The sequence below is a fragment of the Uloborus diversus genome, chromosome 5, assembly GCF_026930045.1.
Source record: "Uloborus diversus isolate 005 chromosome 5, Udiv.v.3.1, whole genome shotgun sequence".
Taxonomy (NCBI): domain Eukaryota; kingdom Metazoa; phylum Arthropoda; class Arachnida; order Araneae; family Uloboridae; genus Uloborus; species Uloborus diversus.
Genome location: NC_072735.1, coordinates 64,641,592 through 64,665,596, shown reverse-complemented (window position 1 = coordinate 64,665,596; position 24,005 = coordinate 64,641,592). Strand labels below are relative to the sequence as shown.

The window sequence follows — 24,005 nt, the reverse complement described above, 5'->3', positions numbered from 1 at the left end:
GAGAAAGAAATAAAATAAAACATACAGTATGTGGTAATAACAAAGCGCTGCACTATAATAGTACTGTGCAGTAGATACACTAATATTTACAACTTGAAGATGATATGCTGCGCAATCAGATCGTTATTTCAAATATATTTTTGAATACTGCAGTTGCTTCGCCTTTACTTTATAACGTTGCCATCTGTGGTAACACCCCTCTTCCAAGGTCCTTATAATACACAATAATACAAGAGCAGCTTCCAAATTCATACTGTTTTGCAATTTGCTTAGACACTAGTGTGCAAACTTCATATTAAAACTAATTTCTCTGGACTTTTACGGATTGCCTTTTCTTAACTTTTGATCGTACCTGTACGTATGGAAGATTTACTCATGTTTAAAATACCTTTTCGTAAATTGTCACAAAACTACTCGTTTTCTTTCCATCTTCAATCTTTAAATAAAACTGCGTGCTTAGGTGACACGCTATTTCATCACTTTCTTATTTGGAATTTAAAAAATAAATGAAAAAATGTGGAGTAGTTATTTGTACACACAAACAAAGCGATGATCAGACTAGTGCAGTGTGGGAACTTGAAGTTCACGAAACCAATATTCAGTAGTCAATAACGAACATTTAACACCACGATTCCTTCCCAAATATTTTCACGTTACGAGCGAGGAATTCGCATTAGCCTTAAAATTCGTTGCTCGTGAAAAATTCGCGTTATAGCCACGTCGCGTAAGTCGAATCGCATTGTAGCGGGGGGAAAAAATCGACTGTATTTTCATTTCCGACCCCAACAATAAAGCTGCCACCAGCAAATTGAAATATGATTTAATAGTACCTTCAATGTGTCTTATTGGTTATTGGCAACATGCCCCCTTCTCTATGGGCGAGGAGGCCAGGGGGGACAACAGCACTGGGATTGGGGGGTTAAATAGCAGGGTGGTTCGAAAAAAAAACGATTTTTTTTTTTTAATTTTGGAATCGCGTGTTACCTCTTAAAATTTGTATTTTGGTATCCTCAGTTAGATTTAAATATTAAAAAAAAAATTATAAGTTGGCATCTCTTCAGTTCGCGCATATGGCTGAAAAGTTTGAAAAAATATGGAAAAAATTGAATTTTTCAAAAAATAATAGATTTTTTTTTCTTAAATATTTTTGTAGGGCAACAGCTATGAATTGTCATATTTTGCGTACTTTGAACCTCAAAAAATATTTTATAGCTTTTACATAAGATCTTTCGTTAGTGCATACACATTAAATTGGACTAAGGCGTATGCGCGAACTAAAGATCTTATTCAAATGCTGTAAAAGATTTTTTATGTACAAAATACGCGATAGATTGACAATTTATGGCTGTTGCGTTACGACAAAATACAAAAAAAAAAAAACTAATTTTATTATTTTCTGAAAATTTCAATTTTTAGCGTATTTTTTCAAACTTTCAGCCTCATGCGCAAACTAAAGATGTTAACTTAGAATTTTTTAAAAGATTTCCTCCAATTGAGCATACCAAACTACAACTTTTGAGGGGTAACGCGATTCCGAAATAAAAAAATCGTTTTTTTTCGAACCAAACAAAGAAGTCCCATTTCGAAAAAAGTGAGATAAAACCTATTCGCAACTCCAATAAACTATAAGGGGCGCTGCAGTCACTGTCTAACGGCGGATGGAAAAGGTAAAACAAACAAATGGCGTAACTTGCCGTAAATGCTTTGACGCTTGTTGAATGACAGTAATTTTTCGTTGTGTTTGTGGAAAGTTTTTTTTCTATTCTTCTGAAATTACATTACATCATAATCTGTCTGAAGCCTGTAATTTTCCCCCAAAGAAAACACGTGGAATGGAATGTTTTATCTTTTTCTTTAGTATTGTTGATCACCTCAAGGTAGCGTATTCGAGCTCTGGAGTTGCGAATACTTTCACACCTATGTTTCAAAACGTTAAAAAATAAATAAACAAATAAATAAAAAACGCGGCAGAATTTGGGTGAGGGTATCCTATAATTAATATAAGGTGCCATGATATATGATTGACAACAATGTTAAATTCCAAATTTAAAATGTAGCATAACAAATAAAAAGAGCTTAAACATTAATAAAATGAACAAGACAATATTAATGTATAATTATAAAACAAAAATTAAAACAGTAAATAAATTCACACAATGCTATGAACTAAACTAGATACATTGCCAATAAAAAGCGGCATTTAAAGATAAAGGTTTTTTTTTTCTTTTTCGTTTTTTAAATCTAAAAGTGATGGCTACCCATGAAGAAAATTGAGCTTTGTTTTTGAGGCTAAATGTATTTTGTTTCAGGCTGATCACATTATAAGTACAACACAATCTCCGGTGTAATTACATTTATTCGAATAATTGCACTTTTTTGAGGCTTAATTTACAGCAGAAGCACCAGTATTGCTTACGTGTGAGTCATCCATCAGATGTAAAGTAAGACCACCTGAATAATTTCCGTATTGAATGAAACAAAGTATGAGTCAGGAATAAGACTTCCTGATTACGTAAACGTAAAAAGTTTATACAAGACTTGAGTTAATGTTACATTACACCAAATAAATAAATAAATTCATCAAAAGTCAACTTGGTCACCTCATCTCGCCCCTTCCCCCTCCTTGTGCTGCCAGAGGAAGAAAAGGAAACAAAAAGATGAGAGAAGTCTTTCTCAGATTTTCAATTCAAACATTTTATGCAATTTTTCTGTGAAGTGAGAAAGCTGTGCAACGTTTCTCATACTTTATGTTGACTAATTGTTTTTTTTTTTTTTTTTTTTGCTTCAAATCACTTTTTAATTCCTCAAATCCATAAAAGTTTTTAAAAATGTAATTTTTTCAAAATTTTCGTGCATTTAAATCGACTTTTTGTCGATTATTAAGGATCGGCTATGACGCTAATCAGTAGCGTAAGAAGGGGTTGGCAGGATGGCAGGAATGGCTCTCGACAAGAGCGCAGCTGCTGGGGGGGGGGGGGGGGGGGGGTGGCATTTCGACTGATTTAAAAATAATAATAATAAAATCAAGGAAAAGTTTTCTCATCGCGCTTCTTCACAAGTTCACGCGCATGCTACACCAAATCTAGCGAGCTCAAATTCACAAAAATACTTGAATATATTAACGCCCAAACATACTTAAGCGTTCCTTTGATTTTACATTTTCAGTTTTAGCGGTCTGGTTTACCCCTAGTTTCGCCGACATTTAAAATTTCCATCACCTCACCCGAAATTGTATCAAAAGTTCAAAAGGTAAGAGATTGAAGCAGGGGGGAAGGAAATTTCGTGTCGGTGAAACGGAGAGGGGGGGGGGGGAACCACAAGGGGGATTTGCGCCATCAAAAAATTTGGGGAGGGATTTTTAAATTTTTCAAAAATTTATTTATTAAATTCATTTATTGATTTATTTTTAATTTAAGTATTTATTTATTTTGTTTTATTCTGTTTGTATTTTATTTCAGTTATTTGTTTATTGTGTGTGTGTGTGTGTATGTGGTATGTCATTGGCGTATCACAAAACTTTTCTAATAAAATAATAATAATAATAATAATAAAAAATTCATCAATAAATAATGTTTTAAAAATGTAAATAAAATTAAAAAGAGAGCAAAAAAAAGGGGGAAAGAGGGTTGAAAAAATGGGGGGGAGGGGCTATTTGCGCAATTAAAGTTGAGGGGGGGGAGATGGCCACCCCTGGGGACACCGCCCGCTTGGCTAGCGGACGAGCTATTCTTCTGCTTCTGTACAAAATCAGTAGGCTCTCTGTATGTTGTTGAAACCAAAACCAAACCAGTTGGTTAGCATGCGAAAGAAGAATTTCAGCAGTCAGACGAAATCCCACAAGAGCCATTTCAAATTTGGCGCGATTGGCGAAATAACAAATTTTACACAGCAACCCCCTCAGCATTCGACGTCATCAAAGAAATATTACGAGCATGAGTACGTTCAATCCGTGAAAGTTATATCGGCTTGTATAGATTCGTTAATAAGAGGCTGAATATAAATTTGAAAGTTAACTGATAACTCTGCAAATCTTAAAATAAATTCCACTTTTTAGCACCACTATCTTTCAGTAACTACCAACGATGATCGTTTGTTTATTTGCACTACGATTGAAATTGCTGTGTTTGTCAGGTTAGTAATTTTACAAATATCCACTTATAGGTACCATCTGTAGGAATTTTGCTAACTTTGTTTTCATTTATTATCCTTTTAAATAAGTTTTCGATAAAACAAATTTTGCAAGTAAGCGTGTATATTATGTTAACAGTTCAAAAGTGTTTTTTCGTTAAAAAAAATCTAAAAAAAAAATATGGATATTGCATTGAACTCGCTGCACAATTTTTACGATCAGAAAAAGTGATTGCGATGAACTATTGCTTCGGCTTTAAAATGTCATGTTCCTTGTTTCCTTGTTTAGGTTTAATTTCATGTGTGAAGGAAGAATTTAAAATACTTGATCTCACACAATTCTAAAAATGTTTGTTTACAATTTTTGACATCCCTTTTTTTAATGCATGCTAAATATTTTGAGCATTCGTAAATAAATAACATTATTGTGCTTACATTGCACAAGGATCTGTGTGTCCAATTAACTGCTTAAAACATTTGAGAGCTGTAATAAAACATGTGTAAATAGTAATTTGTTTTGTGATAGAGAATATTTAAATCTCACTAAGAGCTAATTTTTTGTTCAGTCCAATATAAATCAGCTTATAATGCAAAACTTTTAAGCTTCAAATTGCATAGAATAGCAAATGTGCTTCATGTACAAAACATATGATGGTATAAATTGGTAATTAAATTGTTTAAAGTCGACATTTCCCATTCTTGAGTTTTGGAATCTTGTATAATATTTATCTGGTAGTATGCATTATGTATACCAGTGGTGTGCATTCTATGGTCTGAAAGCCATATTTGGACCGCCATGCTTTTTCATGTGGCCAGTTGATTTGTTTCGACTTGAAAAATGTGTCAGAAAGAATCAAAAGACCGATCATCTTCATTCTGTGTTTAAGATTGTTGCGTAACTTTGAGTCAAATAGTGGGAAACTGGTTTCTGGGTCATTTCACAGTAGTTTTGGACAGTTAGTAGAGTCCTTAACATGACTTTTTTTGCCATAACTATTTAATTTACTGTTTGATTAGCACATTATTTTGTTTCGAATTTGTTTTACCAAAACACAAACTCAGATTGAAATAAAGTATTAATCAAACATCAAATTAAAAAAAAAAAAATACGGCAAAAATGTCTCATGCTCTACATTTTCAGGGCCCGATTAATATGTCATGAGGCCCTAGCTTTTCGGGGCCCCTTTGTAGTCAAACCATACAATTTTAGCCATTGCATAAAAAGTTTTTGCCATTTGGAGGCCCCTAAAGAGCGGGGAACCTAGGCCATGGCCTAGTGGGCCTATTCAGTAATCAGACCCTGTACATTTGTCCAATAGGATACTGTGGAATAGCCATTCTTAAAAACAGATGGGAACTTTGTATGGATAAAATAAATAAACATATAAAATAATGATTGCAACAATTCTCATTTTGTAATTTTCTTTCCTTTTCCATCTTTTCCCAATTTTACATGTGTTCCGTGGCTCACGAGATACAATGAGTGTTGGATTTGAAAATTTCCTATTCAGGAATTCTGTTTTCATGTTAATTCATGTTGTTTATGCAAGTTAACTTTTTTTAATTCATTAACTTTTTTGTGACTACAGTGTGTTTGCAATGTATAAAACTGCTGGTGTTGTGACGGTCAAGGCTTGTTTTTTCATGGCAGGCATTTAACCTTAACAAAATGTTTTAACCAATTTTTAATAAATGTTGTTCTTGTTTTAACCTTGTCTCTTGTCCTTAACTTAAGTTCAGTTGAAGTATCGAAATCGTGAAAGTGAAGTATAATTGTTAATTTCTGCTTTCGTAGGGAAATCACTGCAACATAGCAAAATTGATAAGAGCACACCCTTGTTACTTAATCCCTAATAGCCTCCTTAATCTTTCATTGTGAAACCATTGTCCTTGTTGTTTGAGTTTCTTTGCACGATAGAAATCAGGTGCATAATATATGTTGACAAACTTTTCACACCTTCAGCAGGGGGGCCCCAAACTTTAATTTTTTGGAAGGCGGGAAATCCTCAATTTGCTAAATGGAGCTCCAAATTTTGCCGAGTGATGATATATTTGTGGAAACGTCAGACAAAATTTGCCGAATAAGGAAATTTTTAGAAGGTCACAGTGACCTCCCATTTAGTGCGCCTCTGGCCTTAAACAGTATAGCAATCAGGGGCGGGGGGGGGGGGGGGGGGGTAGAGGGGTTCCTATAAAATGCTTTGAATTCGTACACTTTGTCCCTGCTCTTACCTGTCCCAGAAAATTATGAAATGAAGAGTCATGGGATATAGGAGTAGTTTCACTGGTGGCAGTGTAACGCAAAAGATAATAGAAGGAGTTGAGCAAGTTGGTTCTCTTTTCTACTTTTAATTTTTCATCTAACCAAAATATTGAATGAGCAGTTTGATTGACTACCATGAGTTTCATTAAATATTTCTCGTCATCCCAATTTTTTTTTTTGAAAATGTTCAATTTATTAAATTTTTAAACTAACTTTGTGAAGTGGACCAATGTGCCCGGTCTGCAGTACATTGAACAGCATTACAAAAACAACTTCTGTAACAATTTTAACGATAAATATTATCCAATATTTTAAAACTTGTGTTCTTTTTTTAAGTGTTTAGTATGAAAAAAAAAGTTTCAGGATTAATGTAACATATTAGAACATTAAATTAACAATTTTTAACTGAAAGTTTTCTCTTTTTTGTTACTTTTCTAAAAGTGGACCAACATAACATTAGTGCTTGGTCTGAAGAAATGCTGTCATATATTTTTCTTTATGACAAAAAATAAAAGAAACTACAAATAATTAGGTTCTAACTAAAATGACTTACTTTAGGAGAGGAGTTCAATTTATTACTCCATTCTCTTAATGAAAAGCGTTTGAAAAAATTAAGTTGGAAAAAATTGTTCAGCACTGAGAAAATAGCAATGAAATTTGTTTCTGAAATTTATTCAATGGTAACTGTGCCATGTAATTTCATCGTAGGATTTGTAGGACTACAGGTGCTATTTGTTGGTCATAAATTAGATAATAAATATTTGTAGTATTAAAATTATAAACCGTTCCAACAAGCCCTGACTGCGCATACTTCTGAAATTCCAATTTTCATGCAGGTAATATGTGGTGTATTGGAGTAAAAGAAAGGGGACATTCATTTCAAGGTCATTCTATTGCATTTTAAAGTCGTGAGAATAGTCTCAGTGGTAGAAGCGTTGTACGATAGATAGTAGGTACTTGTTGAAATTCTTCTTCTGTAAACCCTGGGCAGTTCAAATAAAGTGCATTATCTTCTAAAAACCGTACATTTTATACACTCAAGATAGTCAATTAGGGGCATACATATGCCTACAGAAGTAAGAGGGTTAGAGTTTTATTTGCTTTTCTTAGAATTTTAAATCGGTTTTCAAAATTTAAATTTTATCAGAATAAACAGTTGTAGGATTTTAGACCTCAGTTTTGCAAATTCTTCCGGGAACTGTGGGCGATTTATCTTTCCTCCAACACCTCCCCCCTTCCTACCCACAGCCTCATCTTTGTATTAAAACTGTATTGTTCAACTTCAATTTCGAAAAATTTCTCCCCTTTTCCCTGCAACTCCTCTACTTCTGGTGTCGTCAAAGACAGAAGCTCCGCCAGAATTATCCAATAGGGTCCATATTTGCTAAGGCCAGCTCTGTGGTTACTGGTTACCATAAACTTGTTGAACTTGATTAATAGTTTTGATTAGATTTTTTTTTGTTTTACCAAGACATAAAGAACTATAAATGAGAACTAAGAAAAGAAACTATAATGTTATTATGTTTGGAAGCCTGAGATTTTTTTTACAGGGAGTTTAAAAAGACTCTTTGTTCTGCTTTATGTGCAATTAAAAAAATTTAATTTTTATATTAATGCTAATTTCAGGTCAAACCCAGTTGGAAAGAAGTTCTATTCTCGATTCATGATATATATTTTTTCAGATATTATGTACTTTTTAAACCAGGATTTATGATTTTTTTGTTTTTTATATAAGTAGACCAGTTTTAATACAAATGCATGATTCAAATTAAATGTAACACTTGGAATAATAATAATAAATACAAACTACTTTTAACAACAACAGTTGTGATCAAGACCATCAACAGGATTCATGGGCCCCTATGCAACTTTCTTCAGGGCCCCTAACTTTTTACCAGGGGTCTGTCCAGGATTTTTCACAGGGTTCGTTTTTTGTGAAAAATCAAATAATTTTGTGAAAAATCAAAAAATTTCGCAAAAAAAAAAAAAAAAAATGTTCAAACGAAATTTTAGAATTTAGAGATGGCACAAACTGCATCAATTAAACTTAAAGTTGAGTGTTTTCCTCTTCTACGTCGAGAAAATCATTCTGGATTTTTTTTTCTGATATTTGGCGGGGGGGGGGGGCATCGCTCTTTCAAGTATCAATATTTATCTACCATTCTGCGTTATGTTAAATTATACTAGATATATTTCTGTACAGTACTTAAAATAATTGTATAACAAAAATATAAATAAATAAAATAAAATTCAGAATAGGGTTCAGCATTCAACTTTTTGACCCAAGACACTCTTAAAAAGCACAGAATTTCGTTTAAAACTTATAAATTCCGTGATTTTAACAAAAATAAAAAGATATTTCAATTGTTTACCTCTTAACAAAGCGTAATAATCATTAAAAATTCGAAAAATCGGATTCCCATAGCGGATGCAAAGAGATCGCAAATCTCAAAGTGAAGGCATCAAAAGTATAAAAACGGCTTGTAAAAGAAATATTTTTGATAAAATTATTTTAAAATTGCATTTTAGAGTCCTATGATAAACATATCATTAATATCTGTGGACACAAGTGACCCAAAAAATAAAATAAAATCAACCATCTATTTAGCATTTTAATTTTTGACTCATAACAGAAAATAGAATTTTGCTTTAAAAATTTGAAATGAGAGTTCTAACAGAAATAAAGAGACTTTTCATTTATTTGAATCCTAATAAAGCGAAGTTAGCTTGAAAAAAGAACAAAGTATGATTATCATATCGGATGTTAAAAGATTGCATTTTTCAAAATGTAGACATCTAAAGAAAAAAAAACTGTAATTAAAAGAGTTTATTTAAAGTTAATCATCCTTTTCAGCATCGAAAAATCAAAACCCATATAATTTTCTCCCCAAATAACAATTAAACATCGCACCGCACCGTAAAAACGCAAATATTGACAAGCTGGCAAAATGATGAGAATATTTTCTAATCAAGTCATTATAAAGGTTCAACCCAGACGCTAAGTGGTGATAATTTTGAAGTTGGTAACACTATCTGAAGCGATCATATTTTTTCCTCACCCTTACTATCCTTTTGCAGTTCTAAGTTCATTTTGCAGATATATATTATTATTGTTTATTAAATCATGAGCGGAGAAAAGTGCTTACCAATGCCTTTTCAGAAAAGTTTACAAAAACACCGCTGCTAATTAGCTGTGATAAAACAAACAACCATTATATTTATTTGGCAGTAGCAATTATTTATCGCTTGCAGGAGCATCCCAAGAGTGCCGATTTTTTTTTTTTTTTTTCCAAAATTAGCCGATTTTGTATAAGCTGATCCCTCTAATTTGACTTAAAAAAAGGTTCCAAAAATTATCGGTTTATACACAGAAATATGCGTTATTTTGCTTTCAGATTTGCTCTTTCAATAAACAATGTGACAGATCCGATCTTGTTTATCAGAATTTTGTGAAGGGTCTGTTTTGTTTAATCGGTATTTTGTGAAAGGTCCGTTTTGTTTGATCGGTATTTTGTGAAAGGTCCGTTTTGGGTGATCGGATTTTTGTGAAGGGTCCGTTAACGGACCCAAATATCCTCTGGCCAGACCCCTGTTTTTACTTTAATTTTTTCTTTCTTCACTTTGCTTTTACATAATTATCCTAAATGTTATCAGTGGGTCTAGATTTAATAAAAAGGTTTTTTTTATTGAAGTTTTTTTTCTCAATTAAAACTACTTGCAATCTCTACTTTTTTTTCGTTTTCTGTTTTAACTGAAAGAACTCAAAACACACTGCTTTGACGTGATTAAAAAGTGAGCTTCTTCCTTACCCATAAAAGTAAAATAGCAATAAGTATAAAGAACGAACGAGTATTCATTTAGAAATGGAAGCATGAATTTAAGCATATAAAAAATTGAAGAATTTCCAAAATATGATCTAACAAAAACAAAGATCACTAAACAAACAGTGCGCTTTATTTAATTAAATAGTACACACATGCAAAAAGAAAAAAAAAAAAAAACTTTCTACTATGTTTCCCTAAGTGTGCAAAAAGTAGAATTTCCAAATGTTTAAATGACTTTAAACTCATGTTTGCTTCGGAGAACCCTTGATTCAAAATTTTCATTATGATTACTATTAATATTGCTGCTGTTAGGCAACAAATTTTTGTAACAATGGGTTTTATACTTAATCATTTAATGGGGAAATTACATGAAATTTACTGTTTTCCTTCATAACTTTTTTAAACTAAGTTTTTTAGGAATATATTATAGCCTAAGTTGCTTCCTGATAATGTAGCTATCTATGGGGAAAAATGGTTAAAATCCATTCAGTAATTTTGAAGTTTACCCCGGACTAGTGATGTGGATCGGGTAAATACCCAGCGGGTAGGTAAATACTTTTTGGGTATTTACCCAGATATTTACCCAAGGCCGGAGTAAATACCCAAAAACTGGGTATTTTACAAAAAAATGCAAAAAGTGAATGAGGATTTTTTTTAAAAATCTTAAATATGAAATAATTGGTAAAACTGATACATACATACAGGGCTGCGGAGTCGGAAGGAAAATCGCCGACTCCGACTCCTGGATTTTGAAACGCCAGACTCTGACTCCGACTCCGGATTTTTTTAATTGTATTTCTTCAACTCCCTCTCTCCCTTCAGGGGAAGGGGGAAAACCTCTAAACAGAGATTGAAATATTAATTCTTTTTAATGAAAATTTCGAATTTTGTTCTTTATTGTAAACCCAAGACGAATACAACGTTAGAAATTCAATTTAAAAATCAAATTTCCCAATAGTTACGAGTTAAAAAGTGAGATGACTTAAAAGTCCCTTTTAAAAAATTTGAAAAGGATTATCTGTAATTTGCCCCCCTTTAATGTTTAACAAACAGATATTGATCAAATTGTGTGCTTTCAATTTTTGAAAGCTGTATCTTGAGAGAAAAAAAACTTTTTTTCTAAATCCAAGTTCTTGAGAGGGGTTGGTTTCCCCCGGGTGACACCCATCTGGTAGATGACAGATGGGTGTAGTTATTGTTATCAATTTAGGCCCAAAGTTAATTTCAGAGTTTATGAAAAATATAAATATTTTAATTTTGAAAGTTTTCGCGAATATACAGTGGCTCCCGAAAGTCTTCGTACACCTACGACTTTCAACGAAATAGGCCCCAAATCATTGGTTAGAATTAATATTTCGGAATAGGTATTTAATTATAAGATCTATGATCAATTTTTAACAAAACTGCATGAAAAATATTTAAAAAATATTAAAACTTAATTTTTTAAAAATAAAAAACCGAAAAGTGCCGGAAATTTTATCTCACAAAAGTCTTCGTACACTTTATAAAATGTCTATATATTATTGACTAATCTAACTTTTGATTAAGTTATTAATTAGTAGAATATCATACAGTATTCATAACACCTTTTAAACATCTGGGAATAGATTTCATTATTTTTCTTTCTTTTTTTAGCGTAATTTCTGAGTAAGTGTTATACCACACTTCGAGTATTACTATTTCTAGCTCTATTTTCGTTTTAAAGCCCTATTTTCGTAATCTAGCCTCCAGATATCTCTAAATACGTTACATTAAGTTACAATCTGGAGATTGAGGGGGTATTTTCTAAATTTTAGGACAATTTTCGAGGCACTAGACGCAAACGTTGAAAACCGTGTGCTTCTTATCGTTACCTTGATAAAAAACAAAGTTGTTTTCAATAACCAAATTTTTGGCTAAGAGTTCAAAATTGGTTTTTAAAATATTTAAAGGAACAGCATGATTCATTATTTCATCAAAAAATTACAAACTACCAAGTCCTGATGCTGATATGCACCTTCACACTAAAACACCTTCGCCGTCCTGATTAACTGATCCAACTAAGTTCTTAAGATTAAGTTCCTAATTTTTTCTTCTACTTACAGTTATACAACAATTTAACCAAAAATGTTAAATTAATTTTTATCTTTAAGTAAGACATGATTCTAAACTGTTTTTAGCTTATTTATCATTGATTTGGGACGAAAAGCGTAAGCTTTCTGTTTTTCGCACGAACAAGAAAATTTCTGCGGGAAGAGGTCCCATTTAATCCAGCTAATCAAAGAACTTGGCGAACAATTTTAGGTGAAAAGTAAATGTAAAATGTTTCATTTTACTCTGCAGAAACTTTTACAGTACTAAAATGTGTATTTTTCATAAATTTTTTAACTTTAAATCTACGATCACGTTTTGTCAACTTTGCCGGTTGATCTTTTCTTACCTTGTTTTCGGTCCGATTCCTTTCTGTAAAGCATTTTATCAAGCACTTTACTATACAAACAAATAAATTAACTAATTTAGAGAAATTTCAAACCAATTTACCACTACTGTGGGAAAAAAAATTCAAATTTTGAATGGTGTTTGCGGTTTTTTACGAATACCAGCCATTTTACAGTAATAAGCAATATATTATGGAATAAATAAACCAAAAATTAAAGCCAAATGACTTATAAGGGTCAACACAATGCAAAAATATTAATAAAACGGCATATGATAATTTTAATCATGAATTTATTCGAAAATATTTAAGTGTACGATGACTTTTGTGGCGTGTTATTTCTCTGTCTCTTTGTTTTCTGACCCATTTCAAAAAGAAGATCCGTCAATATTTTGGAAAAAACCAATGGGTTATATTTAGAATGACATAGGAATGATGTGAAAAAATATTGGACTTTATGTTCGAATTCAGCTTTGAGTTATTTTGGTTTTACTAAAAAATTTCCAAGTGTACGAACACTTTTGGGAGCCACTGTATTTTAAATTATATTTCATCAATAAAGTTTCAACGAAAATAGGGCACATATACGTCAGGAGCTAATTTTACACAAAATACGTCGGTATACAAATTTGTACTAATAGCTTTTACAATATCTATATTTCTACTTCGCTAAGTTTTTAATTTAAATTTTATTGGCTCTTTTAGAATTAACCTTAATATGAAGACTTTAAGATTAACTGCAATTATTGAGTGTTGTAATAAAGAAATCATTTACACTTATTTTGTTCCGTACTTTTAAGTGAGAACCAAGCTTATAGAAATAGTCTTAATGAAGAAAAAAACATTAGATTATTTCATCGAATCTTTTGTATTCGATGAAATAATCTTCGCCAGAACTTCTTCGCGCCAGAACTTCTTTGAATTTGCCGATCACCCTTAAACGTTTCAACCTTAGCTACGGGCCTCGACTCACTAATTTGTTACGTTTCTTTTACTATTTTATAACTGAGATCGAACAAAACACTATATTTCTATTTTCATTTGAAAGTGATTACTTGAAAATGCTAGGCAGCAAAACCGTTTGCTGACAGTTGCTATTAGTTAAGTTAAAAAGCAAGCAAACTAGGGGATGGCTACAGAAAGTTCGGTAAACATTCAAGCTAGCTGATTGCCACAATGGCAGTTATTTTCTCATTAGTATCTTTTTATACATGTAATCGAACCAATTGGTAGTCAGTTTTTAAAAAATGCAAGGAGAATCGGTGAAAAGGAAAGAAAAAAAGAAGCCCGGAGTCGGCATGTTTTCTAACGACTTTGACTCCAACTCCTTTACCCCAAAATCAGTCCGACTCCGACTCTAACTCCACAGCCCTGCATACATAGTGTGTATTAAACAGTTCATAATATTTTTTATTGAAAGACTTGATGAAATTATGAAAGAAACATATCGTGAACCAAAGAATCCTTCTTTTTAATGTCATAATTGGTGAAGTATAAGCAATTCAATGATGAACTTTAAGATTTCAAAATCACAATCTAGGTTAGTCATATCCAAAATGAAAAAAAAAAATAAGCATGAAGGATGTTTGGAAGAGTAAACTGAAAAGTTATTAAGACTATGATGTTATTTATTTTATTGCTGTTTAAGTGATAACGTGACAAATATAGAAACAGTTTTCACATTAATAAGCAAAATAATAATAATAATAAATAAATAAATAAATCAAAATATTGTTTTCTGTTGCCTTGCTCATTTGCATTTGCTCCCAGGTACTTCAAACTATGAAAATTTATTCAAACTATTTTTATTGACATTTCGTTACATTTTGATGTCATGCAGGGATATATTATTAGGTTAAAAAAGACTAGAACCTTAAAAAATTGATGTTTGCTTTTTTTTTTTTGTAACCAGTTAAGCTTTTTACTTTTTATAGAATGGGTTATTATACCTGAAATTTGGCTATCAACATTGAATAGGCATATCCAATACATTTAATGTGAATATCATAGTAAATTGCTGAGTTGTTTCACACTATAATTCTTTAAATATTTGATCAAAATACAATTTTTGGGCAAAAATTTATTGTTTTATATATGGTTGGTTATGCATAGTGGAATACATACTGAAAAGTATTTTAGTTGAATATAAATACCCAGGTAAGTACCCATTTTGGCGGGTATTTACCCGGGTATATACCCCTAAAAATAAATACCCGGGTATTTTACATCACTACCTCGGACATACATACAGAAGTAGCCATTTATGTATATAGATGAATTGTGAAAAAGTATTGATATTAAGTTATAGAAAGAAAATAAAAAGTATTGGAACTGAAACTATAAGCATTATTTTAATAAAAATAAAATTTCTATATTTTGTGTGACTCACACTACATGCATCAGGCTTATTCAAAAATGCAAAATTTGACTATGTTTAAGTTATTATTGGAAAAAATTAGTATGCATCCTGAAAGAACTTGAAAAACACTTTTAAAAAATACTAACATAATACACATCAACTTATCAAACATGTGAAAAAGATCCTTATGAAAATGATGAGCTTTGCGTGCAGCAACACATGTTTGCAAATGTCTTTTTTGATGCTAGTTTGTTACCAGATGTAGAACATAAAAAGCAATTTTTGCATAGGTAATGTGAAATTCAATCTATTACTATAAAAAAATGAAAAAACATTTTAAATAAAGCTTGTTTTAAAAGTTGACCATTGGGTGTACTTTGGCATGGAACTAGCCTAGAATGAAGTATTTTTTTAATCTACAGAACCTACCCCTTTTTTTAATACTTTTATTAGGTCTCAATTTACATGGTTTCGATTTCCGTGGAACGTAACCCCTGCATAAAACGAGGATCTACTGTACTTTGAAAATTTTTCCTGCAGCAGAGTATTTGCAAAAGCTGATCAATATTATTCGATCAAGCGGCCATCTTTTTTAACATTGTATCTATATGGAAATATTCGGTTCTGGGAGGTTTTATTCGTATAAGCGGGGTATTCATTTACCCTTTACCCAATTAAGCGAGGCTGACATTATATTAGATAAACTAGTATACATTCTAAAATTATGTTAGAAAGTATTAAAACACTTGGAAGCTTTTATTTTGAACTATTTTTTTTTTTTGCTTTGTTTTGATGTAGTTTAAATGCTTGTCATGATAGATAAGGGTTGTGTTGGTAAAAACAGTAGCACTAGCATCACAAAAGTTTTCTCTAGAAAAGGAAAGAGGAGTTGGTCATAAGTGCTTACAAGTATGTTTATAATTATAGGATTACCTCTATAAAGCTTAAAATCTAGAGGGGAAGTTTAACCGCCAATGTCACCCTTTACCTTCACTGCTCCCTGGTTAAGAATATTATAAAAATTTCAGAAAAACATTGACATAAAAAGAACTAAAATTTACATATTCATTTCTTATGCCATTAAGTTGTGCAGAGGACTTTTTTTATCCCATAATGACCTTAAACAGCAATTATTAACTTAAAAAGCAAACTTCAAGTTTTTTTTTTAAATTTATTTTAAATTCTGCCTTTATATTCTAGTAGTTCAATTCTCTTTTTTTTTTCTTCTGATTTATTTATTTATATTTTAATCTGAAACCAGGTTTTTTTTTTGAAAAAACAAAACTTTATAAGTTGTTTTTTTTTTTTTTTTTTTTTTGCAAACGTGACTGAAATTTACAATGGATAACTAAAAATTAAATAACAATAAAAAGTGAACTTTCCTAAAAAACATTTCTGAACAAGTGCCTGAAGAAAATTGTATAATCAAACTTATATTAATTTTTATTATCATTATTTCATCTAAATTTATTGCAACTATTTTTTGACCTAAAATTAATTTAAAATGCACCCAGTTTCCTTGTGCACTTTAATGCAAAATTAAGTTCCAAATAACTTGCTTAAACCAAAAAATTAACCAATTTAAAAGCAGTGTCGTCCTGGTGGTATAATTATTTTAGAACACATTTGAATCATAAAATAGAAAGGTATTAATTATATATGTCATCATGGATATGGTTTTCTGTTTTTATGATCAAAATATTAATAATTATGAAAGAATGATGATTAATTATTTTTTTATAATCATTTTCGAATATACTGTGCATTAGTTTTTCGAGTGGCTGCGCAGTCTTTTTTTTTCTTCCCAAACTTTGTATATGCAGATTTTGAAAATTATTTGTGCACTTAAGAAAATTTTATTTTACACAAAATGGCCTCTGTTGACGACACAGATTAATAATTAATTCAATTTTTAAAAGTGTGACTAATATTTGTTGAGATTTTTTTGAATTACCGGGTGTTTTTAGATTCTCCTCTACTTTATAAGTTTTTTTTAGCAAAACAATGAGGTTAAATTTTATATTTCTGTAAAAGATACCTACTGTAATTAACAATTCGTATGTTAGGTGTAAAAAAGTAGTTTCTTCTGAATATTAATGTAGAAAGTTTTACTTTTAATATTTCTTTGGAGTAAATTTCTTCTTTAGGATATCTATTTTCTAAAACTATTTTTTTTAAATATTATCCCTGTTGAGTCAATTGAAATCCGATGGAACAGCATCGCATACAAAATGGTTCTTATCTTTAGAAATGGATTTCAAGCTCTGTTGGCAATAACCATCTCAATTGCTGGGGTTAGTTTTGTAACCTTTGTTATCATTTTGATAAGATATGTGCTCTTTCATATTTTCAAAGCTCGCCTGAAACACGCCGCCTGCGAACCAGCCAATGTAGCGTAGATAAACGTTTATCGTGTTTCTTTATTTCTTTAAATTACTTCTTCAGTATTCCTCTGTTTTGATTTCTTGTTTTCCACATCATCCTCTCGACAAAGAGGCAAAGAATGTTGTAAAACGTTATAGTGGGGTTCACATTCATCTTGCTTGCAAAAATCTCGCTCCACTCAGTGCAATTCACTTCACTGCGGGTGAATCAGCGAGTTCTCTCTTTTTAACAAAAGTGAGGATCTCCGTTCGTTTGCAGAGATTTTATTAGGCGAACGTTCTGTCATTCAGCATTTCTTAAAATTTAGAAACATAAATTTCCCCCCTTTTTATTTTGAACACAGGAAAATGCTATCAGTTATTCAACAAATCCTCATATATATATATATATATATATATATATATATATATATATATATATATATATATATATATATATATATATATATATATATATATATATATATATATATATATATATATATATGTATGAGGTGTGTAATAGCGAATTCACACATCGAGTAACGTTCTGACGTCATCCTCCATGAAACTCGTCGCGCCATAGCATGATAATTTGATAATATTTTTTGGTAATGTTTGACATCCAGGGATATGCTTTATTTTGACAAGGCTGAACTGGATCCGGTAACTTAGCTGTTTTACTCGTAAGACTCATTTTTGGAGAAAGAATCAACGAAAAAAGGTGGTCAATGACAAACGTTATCTACTGGAGTTGAAGGTTAATTCACCAGAGTTAAGGTTAAAATTTCAACTTTCAAAATACAGTGAAACCTGTCTAAGTTGACCAGTTGCGGTGCACTACTTTAGTGGTCAACTTAAACAGGTGGTCAACTTACAAAGATTGATTTATATGATAAGGGCTAATTCCGTGCCTGAAAAAAGCGGCCAACTTAAGACAGGTGGTCAACTTACAAGGGTGGTCAACTTCACAGTTTTTACTGTATCACCAAACAGGCAATGACTTCGTTCAAATGTAGAAACAATTGTCACCCGTCATACCTTGACGAAGGATTTTCTAATGTTTTAATAATGAAGTAACTTTGTCATCATTGTTTTTGAAAGCAGTGCTGTAGTTAGAAAAAATATATTGGGGAATTGACCTTGGGATTTGGGAGACTCACTAAAAGAGAAAGTGTGTTGGAACTAATTTACATCATATTTGCATAATTTTTACTGTAAATAATCTGTTAACTATGAGGACGGCACCCCCTTCCCCTTCCTTTCCCGATAACAGCACTGTTTCAAAGCAAAATGAAGGATTTACTTACAATATTTACATCAATTGCCAACAAGCAAACGCTGTGATTGATTTTAACAGGAAGAAGAAGCATTGCTTCATTCAAAATAATGTTTGATCACAATATGAGCATTTCAATATTGAAAACTAAGCGCGTGTATTTTCCTGAATGCTTAGTAGATTATATGCTCTAGAAATACCTAAAATGTACGCTATAAAGCAAATATTTACGCAAATCGTTTAATGCACATTAATTTTTTATTTGCAATTAATCACAATATGGTTTTCTTTTGTTAAAATTGCCTTTTTTCTTTTTAAGTTGAAAATATCCCTTCAAATTCTGCAGAATCTCGTTGAAGTAGAAACATCTTGTAAAAGTGCAGTAATATGCATTTGTATACACTAATTTCAGAAGGGGCTAAAATATGCCATTATATAATCTCCTATGCGTTTGTATAGAATGGGGCTCTAATGATTAGTTTACGAATTTTATTCTTGACTATAATTTAATTGAACTAAATTTCATCTTATGAACATTCAAAGGCAATTATTTTCTGTTTAACATAACGATGGGAGAAAACAGATTTCTAGTCCGGACAAGGACGGATACAAAGAATCGCCCCTTGAGGGTCCCAGCGCAGTATTTTTTCCGAATTGAGGTCCTAAAACGAAAGTGTAGGCCATCTTTGATATCACGTTAAGGAAAGAAATCTGGTTCTAATCTCTCCCCCCCCCCCCACGAAAACTTCTTGGAATCGAAATTTTAAAAAGTCAGTTTTAGATGATCTTTGGTGATGTTAGGAGAAGGAGTTTGGAGGCCTTCCCCCGGACATTTTTCAAAATTTAAGTCCAAAAAACTCGAGTTCCAAAAACCGCAACATTAGACGATTTTTCGATGATGTTAGCTGGGGGGTGGGGGGGGGGGGGCTCTTTCAAAACATTCCTCCAGAAATTTCACGAAATTAATTTCCTAAAATGAAATTTCAGAGTCCCTCTATCACAGAAAAAAAGGAAAAAAAAAAGGTTCGAATATCTCTTTGACTAGATTTCTATATTGTTTTAAATATATATTTAATGTCACCCCCCCCCCCTTCTCCGGAGGTGTAAATCGATTTTCTTTTTTACGAAGTCAGGTTAAAAAACAATCACTCCCACTTGAAAAATTTCTGTACCTGTCCTTGAGTCCGGAAGTAACTTTTGAAAGCATACAAATATACTTTACTCTTCCATTTTTCGTGAGATGAAGAAGAGTCCAACTGTTCGCTCCAAACATTCCATCAATTCCATCCGCGCAATCCGTGCTCGAAACCCATCGTGGATGACTCATCCTTATCTCATGTTTCTGGTAGATTATTATGTTTCTGGTATCCAGGCAACTAACCACCCTCCCAATAAAATGTTTCTGGGGAGGAATCTCGAGCATCCCCTTCGGAGTATGAGTCACGTTCACGATTCTTGGTATTTCTCCATATCTTCTCACACCCTTTTCCTCGGAGCATTTCCCTTTCCTGTGGAAGCAATCGCCCCTTTCTTCCCCTTAAAACGGAATCGCTTCCTGTCTTCCCCAGCGATCTTCTAAGCTTCCTATCTCTGGGATCACAACGTTTCTACAGTTCGTTTACAACAGTTTTATTGTACAGATGGAGTCGCAATTTGAGATGTGTTATCGCACACATTTTAGGAAACTGCTGCTGAGTGATTCTCTTTTCCTTCCATTTTGTATGACCTGGTTAATGAGCGGAAGTATGCGTTGATGCCGTTGGAACTTGATTCTAAGTACGATTGTTTGTCGATACTGGGTAAATGCTGCAAGGCAAGTATCTCTTGTGGATGTTTTTTTTCCTTTCTAATGCAGAGAATTTGATCAAAAGCTTTTGCAAACCTGCTCAAACTTGAATTTTTGGAAGGAGAGATATTCTCCATTTCTCGAATGAAACCGAGAGTTGTGCGAGTGATAAAACCCGGGTAATGCATACAGAAGCGCCCGAACTTAAAGTTTTGCTGGGAGTGATTCTCAATTTTCCTAATTAAACTCCGAATCTTCAAGAATGATAAAATACTATAGTCACCTCACCTGCATCTAAAGGGGAAAGTCATTAGGCATCATTGGGGGGGGGGGGGGGAGCAATATTTCAGTACTATCTCCAAAACGCCATACACAATTTATCGAACAACGAAACATTTTGTGAGGTCTCAGTGACCTCTCATCGGGATGTACGTAAGCACACATACGTACATCTTATGAGAAGAGACATCTGGCGTTAGAAATTGCAACATTATCATCAACTTTGCCGAATCGTGAGACAAAATGGGTAGAATAAGGATTTTTTTTTCGTCCATTGGAGGAGGGGGGGGAGTAATTTGATTGAGGTTCATGGAAGTGACCTTCCATGGACCTCAATAAGGGATTCATTGTTTGTGGTTATTATTGTATTTAAAAGAAAATTCATCAGCAGCAATGTCTAGAAAGCAAATTTTGTAAACCAAAGCTACGTTTTAGGTTTCCTGGGAAAGCAACATTTTATTATCTTTTTATTGATTTGATATTTTTTGATTTAGTGTAAAATTTGTTCCAGTCTTGCCCCCACTCTCAGAAGGGAATGGAGGCGTAGGATCAACCCTCAAATCCCATCGAGCCTTATGCCTTAGTAGACTCATGTGTGCATAAGGGCGCACTTACAAATGAAATGCAATAACAGGCTTAAAACAGGAAATCAAAGACAAAAGATATAATCCTCTTCGGGAGCCTGTTTCAATACCAACTCTAGGCAGTATGTATGAAATTGACTAACGGGATTTATTTTTGGTTATAAGTAGGACGAACATTGTACCCACAATGACTCCGCCCCCCCCCCCTACCTGGGGAATTTTCTTACTGTGTTTGAAGATACTTCTGCTGAGCCAGCTTTTTGTCAATGCAAAAGAATCTTCATAAACCAAAATAAACAAATAAATAAATTCTGATTGCGCTCCTCTCAGTTGCACTACGCATCAAAATCACGAAACTTGTGCTGAAGTGTTAGGATTTCGACTCTTTACTCAATTTCTTATCGTCCACACAAAAATGTCAAAATTGTTTTTCCCATATTCATTTCTTTCTCTGCAGCAATGGTGCACTTCGTTCAGAAATGAGTAGAAAGTAACAATAAACAGGGAAATGCAAAATATTCAATAAATAAATAAAATAATGATTAACACAGAATAATTTGTATGTTTGATTGTCTTGGTTTGAAAAAAGGCAGTGATGGTTTTATAAAAATCAAATTAGGTCGACAGCGCTTGCCCCCCCCCCTCCCCCGACTATTTAAACGTTGGTGATGCTTTGATGGACAATGGAATAAACCAAATTGCATTTTTTTTTTTTTTTTTTTGAGTTTTTTTTCAAGATTTTTACGTCTGATCAGATCAGACGTAACATCGATTATTTCTTTTTCAATAATGCGATGTTCCATGTACCAGGAGAGAAACACTTCGGATGCAATTCAAACACAATTGGCCATATTTCTCCGGCAATCAGCTGTTCGATCCACCGTATTCCATGCATCATAGCACACACACGGCATGTGCATCTGGAGAAAATACACACACGGAATTAATCTCGAAACGTGTTGCGTAAAAGGATTTAATGTTTCTCTTCGGTGGCATGGGATGACTCATGCCGCATAAGTTTGCGATTAGTTTTCGTACGCGGAAATGGTGCCTTCGATAATCGCCATTGTTTCTGCACCAATATTCGCCTCGAGTCAAAGTTCTGTTCTCTGTTGTCCTTGGCGTCTGAGTAGCGGCGAGTGGAGCAGATGGAAGATGTTATCTCAATTTTCTTAGATTTTTTTTCTTTTTGTTATTTATTTATTGTTTGTTTGTTGTTCTTTTCTATAAATCATTTTAATATCATTCCTAGCATGGCCTTTGCTAATTTTGTGCGAAAAAACGTTGTTTATTTCCTTTTACATTTATTGTTTGTTGTTTAACGGAACACTTTTTTTGGAAAAAGTTTAATTGAACTGCTCGAGGCAGAAATGTGACAAGCCACAAGGAGTGACTTTTCGATTAAAATTTGTGTATCTCATAGCTAAAAATGAAATAAACATGACAGTGGATGATGTCATTTGCAGAAAAACATATGTGGTTTCAGTATTTCAGAATATAGAATGAATAATACGTTTGAAAAATTCTACAAATTTTTTTGGAAATTGATTCACTGAAAAATTTAAATCATGTGGCAGATCATATTCTTGCCCCGATCCCTTCAATTATTATTGTTTATTATATTTTTGAAACTTAATTTCTTGGTTACAGTATATGTATTCCAAAAATTAACTATGAGGTAATAAATAAAATTAATGATTCAAAATTTTTACTGATTTGTGATTTTTTCTGAAGTTTTTACAATCTTTGTTGGAAACACCTGGAAAAATAATTTTATGCTTAGTGTATAAATTGTGGCATTTTCTGAATAATACTGCTCTTCAATTGCAAAAGATTTTTGTAATTGTTCCAGTTTGAGTAATCAAGGATTGCCTATCGTTTTCTTTGGACCGATACCGGCGATTTGCTCATCTTTCAAAACGCCCTGTTTCAAAACCGGTTTGCAAGTTTTGCGAAAACTTGAAACTCTTGGAGCAAATTCAATCTTCTTTTTTATTTTGTTAGTTCTTCGCGATGTTTTTGTGACGTTCAAAAGCGTTTTCCTAACAAAACATCCTTCATGAAATTACATAAATAATAGTTAAAGTTATGTATCTTCTGATTGAATTAAGTGTCAACATACAACATGGCGAAGAGTAATTATCACACTTTCCGCAATACATGGGGGCAGCAGAAAATGAAATGCGTTGAAATCGTTTGAACGGCATCCAGTAAGACAAAACACTTTCCAAAAGCGAAACGCGTTATGACAAAAATAGACTTCACTTTTGAACTTGACCAGAAAGAGAGCGGGGTGTTGAGTCAAGTGGATTAGTCATTACATCTCTTAGTTTTTTTTCCTTATTTTTTGGGAACCTATTTTATTCTCTGTTAGTCAGGCCCGGCTTTGAGAAGCGGGTTGTTCAACCTGGAATGCCTCTCTCTTGCTGACTCGCTGATCGTTTGGGCCTGAATCACAAAACGAATCCCCAGTTCTTGGCATCTGCTCAATTTGTTTCTCAGAAAAAGCTCACATAAGCATAAATGACAGCTCGAAATGGTAACTAAGCTCTACTTTTTAGCTGGCTTTCGCCGATTATCTTTTATATTAAAAGATCCGTTTCCTTACTTAATGGCTTGAGTCATCGCCGGGATTCAAGTCAACATTTGCCATAATTTTGTTTGGAGGAATATCAGATTTCGTACACACGCGCGCGCCACTCTGAAGCGCATTTGCAAAATATG

At 32.7% G+C, this 24,005-nt stretch overlaps 1 protein-coding gene across 1 annotated transcript in view; it reads left to right on the top strand.

Moving 5' to 3' along the window:
• The first annotated feature begins 3,946 nt into the window (after positions 1 to 3,946).
• LOC129222089 (uncharacterized) overlaps positions 3,947 to 24,005 on the top strand; it is a 105,080-nt gene continuing 85,021 nt past the window's right edge. The window contains exon 1 of the mRNA XM_054856521.1: positions 3,947 to 4,131. The gene's annotated coding sequence lies outside the window, so the exon portion shown is untranslated. The remainder of the gene's footprint in view (positions 4,132 to 24,005) is intronic.